Below are 12500 nucleotides of genomic sequence, written 5' to 3'. Positions count from 1 at the left end.
CAAAATATTATTTAAAATATATTTTCCATACTTACATGTTTAATAAAGACTGAAAAATATTATACAATTAATTATAAGTTTAGATTAGTTTTGTTTAAAATGTTAACTAGCGCTGAAATTACAGTATAATCTTTTCATTGTTTTGTCTTACGAGTATATATCCGTTGATATCGTATATGCTTTTATATGTGGTTCCCGATTGATTAACTGTGTCTGTTATATACCCGAGAGTCAGCACAATGGATATCATATTCTTTTATCATAGCTTAAGGATAAAGAACTCTACGTTTTGTTTCATAACTTTCTTGAAATACACGTATTCTGTTATAAACTTATCCGATAATTGAAAGACACGATCCACCAATGCATCGGTTCGTATAAGCACCTATACCTTTCGCCGCGCCGTGCTTCTCCGAGAGGAACCGTGCAGTTCTTTCGTTAGTTAGTCTTGTGTACGTGTGTTGGTTTGACTTAACTGTGACTGCTTTTGAGAGAATGGCAGAAATTCGTAAGCTGGTTGTGTAAATAGAAGTTGGGTGTAGATTAAACAAAACTATATAGTATTTTAATATAATAAAGAAACTATATGTCTAGTGCACTCTCTACAGATTATTTCTTATTAGTATGACGTTTATGGAATAAAACGACACGCTGTGTGTTAGCATAACAGGATAATTTTTGTAAGAAAAAATAAATGTGTATACATCCAAAGGTATACACACTTATATATGTATATTGGTTCTCTCTCTCTCTCTCTCTCTATATATATATATATATATATATATATATATATAGAGAGAGAGAGAGAGAGAGAGAGATAGATAGATAGATAGATAGATAGATAGATAGATAGATAGATAGATAGATATATAGCTATCTAACTCAGCGTCAATGTTATGTCTAAGTGTATATGTTCCGTGTGTATTCCTGATATTAAAATCTAAAAGTGGATTTTTATCGAGATTTACTATAAAAAAATAATGCAAATTTACCGGAATATCTAAGAACAAGAAAAAAAAACCTATGAGGACATAAACTCTTTCAAATTCTAAACGTACACTTTCATGAAATTTAAATCATATATACCAATTTTTGTTAAAGAAAGACTATGTAAGTGACCCCCAATTTCTTAGTGACGTAAAGTAGCAGAACTGTTCATAAATTTAAACATATCCTCGAATATGAAATTCTTGGATTAGGATTATGCATGGCATTCCAGACCTGGACCTTTTTTCACACTATTACCACAAGCTGTCCTTTACGGACAGGCCGTCTCTAAAACATCAACTGCTTATATCTCTATCGGATTGTTCTTATAAATGCTGTTGCAAAAGTTCACTTAAATATATGTAAATATCTATGTTGGGAAAGGATTAGACTGCAAACACCGGAAGCGATGTTTGTTGTATTCTTCCTTTCTCTCGATTTAAAACAAAGTCGTTTTTTTAAAGAAATCATACAAAATAAGTAATACATTCATTTACTTGATGCTCTATACTAATATATATAAATTGTGGCTGCAGAATTTTGTATAATAAGCACCTGATATCTCTCCGTTTGCCTATTTCTCCCTTTCCCTCGCTCATTATCGCTCCTAGTATATATGTAGCTACGGATATGTGCATATATTATATATAATAAAAGCGTGGATTTACATAGGCGTGTTTATAATAAAAAAAATAACAATATATAATATTTAATTTTGTCCAGATTTCGTATATATTATCATAGAGTCGTGATTTCAAATATAAGAACAACATATTTTGATGTCATCAGACAAAGTCAAAATCGAAGCAATCTAAGCTATGATTTGAACGTGACACCCATATAAAAATAAACGAAAGTGAATGTACAAAATATTTAACGATTTTTTAAAAAATATTTTGACCTATATTTAACCTCTTTAATACAAATTTAAAGACACATCAAAAACTTTCTGTACAAAATCCAATTATTTGAGACCTCTAGAGCCGTTTTGCGACTAAGTTTTGGAAGAAATAGAGTTTGAAAATATGAAGACAGACAGACAGACAGACAGATAGACAGACAGAAAGACTGACACAAAGACATACATATATCCATTTATATATCAGATACATAGAATATGCATCTCATATATACAGTTAAATACACATGATTATAAAACCGAATAAGACAATAAAGTTTATTATAAATCTCAAAATTAATTTTGTTTACTTTTGATAAAGTTATAGGAATCCAGATAACGCAGTTTTTCCTCGTTCAACTTAAAAGTAGCTCAATAATTTTTACATATTCATATGTAATTTGTCTGCATTTATCTGCACATCTCTCTCCATATATTTAATTTTTTTTCATCTACATTATAAATGAGCAGGGTTACCCGACGTTGGCGGGATCGAATGGTGATCAATGAATCTTTCACACGCCTACATTTTTATTGACATCGAAATAGGTAAACTGGCACATTTTTCAATCAAATCGATTGGTTGACTGTTTTAGTTGGAGACTCATCGCACTGCACCGGAGGACGCTTTAGATGCCTCCTCACCGTAGTTATGTCAACAATACATTGTAGCGTGCATTGGACTGTAGAGAACCTACTGTTAAAGTGATAAAAGTATATATATATATATATATATATATATATATATATATATATATATATATAGTGTATAAAGATTCTATATCGAGACTATTCATGGTTTCATTTTTCATATCTATGTTTTTTATTTTATTAAGAAGGTCGCCAGAGTTTCTTATATGGGAATTGTTAATTGTGCCCAATAATGGCGTTAGGAGTTTGTCAATTTCTTTATGTATTATTTCGGAGGTAGTTTTTTCATATGTGTGTTTATCATATATAGAATATCATCCTAAAATCCCGACCTAGCAATTCCCATATAAGAAAGTCTGGCGACTTTCTTAATAAGATAAAAAACATAGATATGAAAAATAAAACCATGAATAGTCTCGATATAGAATCTTTATACAACAATATCACTATCAAGAAATGTCTCAACCTTCTTTCAAAACACTTAAACAAAATAAAAATTAAATTACCTTTGCCGATAGATAATATAATTAAAATTATAAGTATATGCATTGATATGACATATTTCACATTCGATGGACTCTGCTACAAACAAAAATTTGGACTGCCCATGGGTAACACTCTAAGTGGGGTTTTGCCATGTCTATTTTTAGAATTCATATAAACCGGACCCATGAAATATAAATTGCCCAAGGGCACTTCCTACTATAGATATATTGATGATATTTTAATTTTTACCCCATATCTTCCAAAATAGAGAATATCATTGATAAATTAAACAAGATCGAACCCACTATTATCTATACGTATGAAAGAGAAAATAACAACCCCATACCTTTTCTGGACATCGATATCATAAATAACAATGATTATCTAAGTTTTAAAGTCCATCGGAAAGTCACAAATAAAAATGATTGCATACACTTTTACTCTCATCACGATGATAAAGTAAAAAGAGGTATTCTAATAGGATTTTTTTCTTAGGGCCCTGAGAATATATATATATATATATATATATATATATATATATAAATATATATATATATATATATATATATATATATTATATACATACATACGTCTGCATGTATATGTATATATACTTTTATATATTATATATGTATGCATATATATATATATATATATATATATATATATAATGGCTTGTAAGTTATTAATGCAAAAGGTAAGTATAATGTTCTAATTGTGCTCTAAAAAGAAACATTAATTCCTAACGCGATCGACTCATCAAACAACCTACTGTTGTTTTTATATGCCTGGCCATACTGCTTATGCGGCGATAATGGCTTTAATTTAATTTTAAAACTAAAAGGTCATGTATGAAAATGCAATTATTGTTTAAACAGAAACATTCATTTCGTATCTCCCCCTTCATGTTAAAGCAACTTCTGTTTATATTTATGTACTATTGTTATGATTTCTTGTGTGGTAATAAAACTTCTTAAATTCACCTATGATGTTAGGGTTTTTGACGTGTTAAGTTTGGTCGAAATCGAACGTTTTTTCCACATCGACTTATTTAGATTATCGATTAGCAATGCTTATTGCTGACATTCCGATATAAACCCGCCCTAAGAAAACTTACAGGTACATGAAATAACGTCATGAGAAATTTCATAAAAATCGATCCAACCAATTTCGAGTCCATAGGGAATTAACTCTCTCTCTCTCTCTCTCTCTCTCTCTCTCTCTCTCTCTCTCACACACAGATTACGTTCATTTCATATAATAGTGAAGATAATTCATCTGTGTTTGTGCGTTTCCGTTTAGGAAAAAGGTAGACTAGACGGTGTACATCACATATAAATATTTACACACTTGCACTTTTCTACTAAATATCGATGGACATACTTATTATAAGTAAGGCTTACTTATCGTAAGTGTTGCTTACGATAAGTATGCTTTAAATTAAGCTACGACCTTTTTCTCAACATGCCGTAGAAGTATACATTCCCCGTGTTATGTTTTTCAAATAATATACATAAGAATACATATTATCAAATTATACATCAACAGCAATTAAAAAATAGAAACGCTATCTCGACCAAATAGCATTTCGTTTAAAGAATTATCATACTAATCAACAGAGATATACACCATATCACTGGAAAAAGAAAAAAAAAGAAACCAGTCATACGAACTAATCTCAACTTATACACAGGAAATTAAGTACATATTCATAATAAAGTATTGGTCCTACATAAAGATTACTTTTAAGGGTGGTAACCAAATCAAGTCAATAGTTAAAGTGGTGTTTCTATAACTGGGGATGATGCGGAGAGAGTTTTAATGCGACCGCATGTGGCCCCTTTGCTTTTTTATTTTTTACATATGAACGTTGTTACATTGATGATAACACTAATCCGTAGAAGACACAATACATCCATTTTCTTGTGCGGAATCAGAAGAAAAAAAGAACTAGTTGAAACAAAGAAAATACATTGTATGAATATTTACAGAGAAACCTGTTAATATTAACCTACGGTTTTTGTTACGGACTATTCCTTCTGCAGTTACTAGTAGGGCTTAATAATAATAATAATAATAATAATAATAATAATAATAATAATAATAATAATCAGAAGAAGAACAAGAACAAGAACAAGAACAAGAACATTCAAAATAATTTGTATAAAGGTGTTAATAATGATAATCAATTGGTTATAGTAAAAAAGCATCAACGTATGGAGGGAATAAATGACAGCAAAACCCGACGTCAGACATATTCTCTTACTTTGTTAAAATCTATTATATTAAAAGCCAATGTGGCTGGTTATCTGTTTCTCTCTCTCTCTCTCTCTCTCTCTCTCTCTCTCTCTCTCTCTCTCTCTCTCTCTCTCTCCATATTTTAAAACTATCTCTACCGTAACTAAAAGGCCCAGAGCGGCACTAGGGACATCAAATGATTAGATTTTCATGGACTGTTCTTCTATGCGTCTTCAGCCGTGGCTACCGAGAGTAGAGAAGGCCGATACACATGACAGCGTGACGTCATTATTAGACTCAGTTGTAGGTATATGGTCTAGGCTTACAGCAGCAGTTTCCTCTAGTTTTAAGTTTGCTAACATGATGTATTCTTGCGTTGTTCCAAATTACCGGGGAAAGTATCCAAAAGGCCCCAATGTGCATACATTTTCTTTTCCTATTTTTTCTCAATTTGGATACGTACCATTAGAAGGGAAAATTTTTATTCCAACCAAATATAGTAAAGAAAGTAATGTTATTTGTTAATAATTAAATGTGTATTAAATTAGAACTGTATTCAAATACTTTCATGACGTTTGATAACATTATTACTATAAATCAAAGTATTTTCATAACGTTTGATAACATTGTTAATATAAATTAAAGAAACAATACTATTTATTTCTAATACAGCAAATATTATGTTGATATTTTTTAACTGTTTATTTTCTTATAAAACTAAAAAGTCTACCAGGAAGGTTTAAAATTTAATTTAATTTTGGTTTAGGTTTGAAAATTATAAACAAATAATTTTTACATGAGAATAATTGTCAAAATTTCTTTTTAGTAATGAATAAAACCTTTCATTGAGTATTTCCAAATTATTTTGAAGTTCTATATCTTTTTTTCTAAAGTCGGTTTGAAAATTATTCACCACGTGACTATTAATGAAATTAGTCCCGACTGAGCATTATATATTAACATTGATTGTTTCTTTATAAAATAAAATAAAACAAATACTTTTTACATGAGAATAATTGTCAAAAATATTGTTTTTTAAATTTATTTACTTGCCTCCCAGCACAGTTAGACACAAGGTCGGTTTATAATGTGGGAAAATCTAGCTCGCCAAAAAGGGGCACTCTGGATAGGAGCAAAAATAAAAAAAAATATTGTGTCAGCCATGAAGGATACCTCCTCCCTCACTGACCGAGGACAGAACAAATGAAGTGTAGCATCAGAACAGATACTACACTGTGATGATTATTATTATTGTAAATGGATGTTTACTATTTTTTCTTGGATTTTAACAATAGTTTACAATATGGCATGAATTTTTTCTTTAATTATGTTTTTAGGAATGTGGACATCATTTTCGGCGTGAGGATGTGATAAAGGAGAAGTCAAGATTCGATGATAAAACGTTGTGAAATAAACACGCAAGATCAGGACATTAGTCCGAATAATCTCTAAAGTTCCAAAAAATAACATTCAACCCATGTGATTTCTCTCTAAATTGAATTTAAAAAATATTTTTGCACTAATAACTTTTATTGTTTATTTGTATTTAAGTTGTTTGTTTGATTTCAATTTTTTTGTATTTTATCGTTTGTTTTAATTCTAAAAATTATTCATGGTTTGTTTTCACTTTTAAAATTATACATCGTTGGTGTTTAATATGTTATTTAATTCTTTGTTTCCTAATTAACTTTTATCAATATTAAATTGAATATCGCCCCCCCGTATTTCTTATTTTTCTGCAATTATTTTACCTTTTCCGCGAGTATATATATATATATATATATATATATATATATATATATATATATATATATATATATATATATGCGCGTGATCAAAGAAAGAGCCCACACCAAGAAACGTAAGTGTATTTGAAATAATAAAACTTAAATATGTTTGCAAAAACACAAAAAAACGTAAATGTTGGAAAATAAACAAACAAATAAAAACGTAAATATGTTTAAAAAAATAAAACTTAAATATGTTTGCAAAAACTAAAAAAAAAACTAAATATGTTTGAAAAAAAAACATTTATTGTTTTTTGTTTTTGCAAATATGTTTAGATTTGCAAAAACAAAAAAATAAATATGTTTGAAAAAATAACTCTTAAAAATGTTTGCAAAAACAAAACAAAAAACGTAAATGTTTGAAAATAAACAAGCAACAAAACGTAAATATGTTTGAAATAAAAACTTAAATATGTTTGCAAAAACAAAAAAAAAACGTAAATACGTTTGAAAAAAAAATAAAACTTAAATATGTTTGCAAAAACAACAAAAACGTAAATATGTTTGAGAAAAAAACTTATACATGTTTGCAAAACAAAAAATTTAGATTTTTTGCTTCCGTAACTGGGTGGACAGACAGCAACACCACCTATAGTATAACGGAGGAAACACGCTCTTTCTTTCTTCCAGATTACCGATAATATTTATATTTTATATTGAATAAAGTTCAGTTTCAGTATTAATCGAACTGTGCTCCTTTTTCTTTTTAAAAATGTTTTATTTCTCATTTTCGAATGGCCCTGGTATAGTACTGACAGTCCGATAAATCTTACCTACATTGCCTGCTGACATTTTTTAGTTAACAGGCCTTATTCCTATTGTCGGTGGCCGTGCTTCAGCCGATTACAAGCGATTTGAAGAGTGAAAAATGGGGCAATTTATTTTTTACACTCATTATACATTTTGCACATTTGTCTTCATACAGGGATAATCTGAGAGGGTTGCTTTCAGTTTCGATTCTGGCAGATGAATGCATATTTTTTTTCTTTTTGAAATTACCGCTCTATAATAATACATCCGATATCTGGACAAATTAGAATATCATATTTAAGCGTATTTAACGACCAGGTACAGTTGCCCCACCCCACGCTAGCAATATTTAATCTAACTTGTAATTTATGTTATAAAAATGATAGGAACATTGAAAAACAAGTATGTTAATTTAAAATTAAAATATATTTTTGTACATAATAAATAAAACATCACAAAACTGTATATTTTTGTTGGCTATATCTCCTCTTCCAATCCCCTTTTTCTCACAACTTTCTCTCTTTTACTATTTCTTAATTGTTGATATAAATGTTTGCATATTGCTAACTATTAAGAATGTGGTTTTTATGTGTGCGTTAAATTTGAATTTTTATAAAACCAGCGAATCAAAAAGAGATGAAATGGAAAGACATGTCATATGATAAACAACCAAACATTAAGAATATTCATTTAGAGAGGGGGAAAGTGAGTGATAAAAAAATGTAAACCTGATATTTTTTGGACCAAACTAAATAGACAACACATTAAGAGGCAATGTTTGATTAAATGATATTTAATGTAATAATCTATCTATCTATAAATATATATATACATATATACCTACAGTTTGTGCGGGAGGTGCGTGGGCGGCGTGAGTGAGGACGTGAGTGGAGTCGTATATTTATATACAATATGTGTATATTACGTCAGCATTTTTTAAAATTAGACAAATATTATTGAATATCATAGTATGTTTTTTTTTTAGTCTTTTGGATCCATCAAACTATCATATGTAGACAAGGGTAATATTCTTTTTTTTGTTCAATACTTTGTTTTCTTTTTTCTTTTTTCCGTGTGACAGATTCACTCAATTCGGGGCATTCGTCTGGTTTATTGATGTCAACTAGGTCTGGACTTCGCGACTTTTTATATGTAAAAAATTCGATTTTATTTCCCCTCATCAAATTCACCAATATTTTGCCTCGCAAATATACAATCGTCAATTCACTGGGCAGGTTATGCTACCCACGCAAAAACGTATTATATATTTTAATGAAAGTTTTTTCTTAACATCTCCGTAAAAAATTAACGCATTTATCGATTTTCCTTTCTCCAAAAATATCTCGTGAACAGAAAAATAGATTTAATTGTAAAAATAAACAAAAAAAAAACCACGCAATACCCTTGTATATAATGAAAAGTTTTGTCGCTTGTGTATCTGTTCAGTTATACATTTAACGTTCTAAATACATAATAAAACGAAGCTTAATATTCGACTCGCAAGGCTTAAGTTAAAAAGAAACAGATAAATGTTGCTTTATAGACATATTCGGTCAATACGTTATTACAAATCAACAAGTAAGAAGTTGTATGTAAAGATTATTTTGCACTGTGGAGATTGAAAAATAAGAATTGAAAAATGATCCTAAATTAAGTACTCATAATTTGAGCAACAGCTCCAGATTTGACACTGTGTACTATTTGCCGTTACTTAGAAAAATGCTTAAATAGGAAAGCTAAGCATTTGACTCTTCATTTTTCACTCTTGAAAGTCACTGGTAAGTCATTATTCCAACGAGAAAAACAGCATATAACGATATAAACGCTTGGTTCGTGGTGTATGTGTTATGTGAATAAGCTTTCATAGGAGAATATTCAACGCAGAAAAATAACATGTTGATAAGGGTACAAACGCCAAATGCAAACTTGATGGTAGAACCACTGTAGTGCGTATACAGAATCTGAAAATATATCCATACACACACACACACACACATATATATATATATATATGTATGTGTGTATTACACAGCTACACACACAATATTTTTGATTATATATATATATATATATATATCAACATATTCAGAAAGTGTGAGAAAATATATATAATTATTTTCTGCAGTCGAACCAACGTCGCAGCCCACAAGAACCAAGAAAGGCAACAAACTGGAAGTTTAAGACTCGAGTTTCGTCGCCATTTGTGCTCATCCATTAGACACATCACCGCTCAGGATTTGAAACCCGAACGTCTTCCAACTGAGGAAATAGCAACACACAACAATGTTTATTAACTTACACAGATCAAGCAACCCCCGGCACAGATCCGACAGTGGGAAGAACCTACATCATATCATTTAACACAGGCCGACAAAATCAACACACAGACACACACACACTCACACACATATATATAAACACACAAAATTTGACTTTGCAACATATAGCATAATTGCTTTAAGAGATCTATCCCCATGTTTTATTGCGCAGTAATGGATGAGAGGATATGTCAACTTGCATTTTTCATTGAATAACATCCATCGTCTTAACGTTTCATGTCCCTGTTGCAGATATTGACCATGGTAATCTCAAAGAAGCAGACACTTTTGGGGGTGGGGCAACACATTTATACCTCTCTCATTAAATTTCTCTCCAAATACATTGAAAGTGGGGCTTACTCTGTAGCAAAAGACAGTCGGACTACAAAAGGGTTTTCGTTTTGATTGTACATCACCCGCATACAAATTTCATTAACTTTGGAGTTAAAATTCTTACAAGTTGTTGGCCTTGAAGCAACCCTAGTATAACAACGAGCGCTCCAGACGCCCGTATACATCCGTCGTTTATTGATGTAGAAAGCGCATTGAGGATGGTGGTTTCTATGCTAAAAATAAATCAGAAATATTCTTGTCCTCGCAATCCTTCCAAATTTTAAGTTACAAAATGAGGACGTTTTAGTTTTCTTACAACACCATTATTCTTTGTTCCATCTTTACGTTTCCATAACTACTAGATTGGGACCAAGCTGAAATATTGGAAAAGGAAACAGTAAATATTAAATATCTACTTATATATTTTGCTTATGATGGAATCATAAAGAGAAATACTGTAAATTAGAAAATATCTCTATTCCTATAAATAAATATGAGGCAGATTCAAAGGATATATTGAAAATTCTGAAGAACGTTAAATTTCAAGATCATTTTTATTGTATACGCTAGAGAATGTTATGAAAATTATATAAATTCATCAGAATTGTTTGTAATTAAAGTTTTTAAGGAGGTAAGACCTTCACATTTTGTTCAGATTAGGGTCTTATTTTAAAAATTGCCTAAGACCCAGAAAATGTATTTCATGTGCATTGTATAATGTAGAATATATCTGAAATATTAAATGCGCATATATACCTATATTTAAACATTTTTATATGGCTACACGCTCACAAATATACTACGGCCCTGTAGTAATAAATACATAAAGTTGTTGTTTTTAATTCTACTTCTCTCAAATAAAATACGGGTTAACTCAAATCAACTCAAAAATGAAATACGGTTTAACTCAAATCAACTAAACTAAACACATTGATGCCCACTTAGGAAGAACAGCTAATTTCTCCTATTAAGCAATCTAGCATTTTAAGAGAAGATAATTTCTCCTATTAAGCAATCCAGCATTGGAACTCGTTTTGCCAAAGAAATAATACTTTAATAAATATATAAGATTACAATAAAAAAAACACATTTTAAATTATCATTTTCAAAAATATAAAAATTGTAAGGTATATAATTAACAAAATACAGATTGCATAGAGTGGACTATAAAATGATAGGAATTCTAGATTTAACGGGTAATATATATATATATATATATATATATATATATATATATACAGATATATATATATATATATATATATATATATACAGATATATATATACAGATATATATATATGCATATATACAGATGTATATATATAGAGAGAGAGAAAGAAAGAGAAATATATATACATATATATATATGTTTATACATATAGTAGAAATGCACTGCACAAGTGAAAGCAAATAATAAAATGTGGTAATGTGTATTCGTAAAGTATAACACAGTTATGTTAATATATCTAGTTTACTTTGAATTAATATATAGCGTTGAAGGATCTATACATATTGCAAAGAAAACAAAATAATGAAAAATATTAGCAGAAAAATATAATAATAGCACAATAATGAAACAAAATATTGCATTTATTGAATAATAACATACTAATTACTTGCGAAAGTGTTAGAAATAAGGACTAATATTAAAATGTCTGATAATATGAACAATTAAAGTATTGTAAAAGAGAAAAAAATGAAATGCCATATAAAGAGACAAAATCGTTAAGTAATTAAGTTTGGGGTTCTATAACGTGACGGAAAATTTTGTTTTACATAGTCATGTGTTTATTTTAAAAAAGATTGAAGTAGCCATCACATAACTGTAAAGCAAAAGTCTCAATTAAAATATTTAGTTATTAAATAAATAAAAGACTAGAACTAAGCTATTTTATGTGAATATTGTATTTAGTATGTAGATTGCTGGGAGAGTGTAGTTTGTCTGCCCTACATTGTTACATTTCATGTTCTTTTACAAAAGAGATTATCTATATCCTTATATGTATTATTATATAACTTTCGCCTTAAGGCATGTTTTACAGGATGCATGT

The sequence above is a fragment of the Euprymna scolopes genome, chromosome 1 (assembly GCF_053919585.1).
Source record: "Euprymna scolopes isolate OS-2025 chromosome 1, ASM5391958v1, whole genome shotgun sequence".
NCBI lineage: Eukaryota > Metazoa > Mollusca > Cephalopoda > Sepiida > Sepiolidae > Euprymna > Euprymna scolopes.
Note: the sequence above shows the minus strand (reverse complement) of the source record.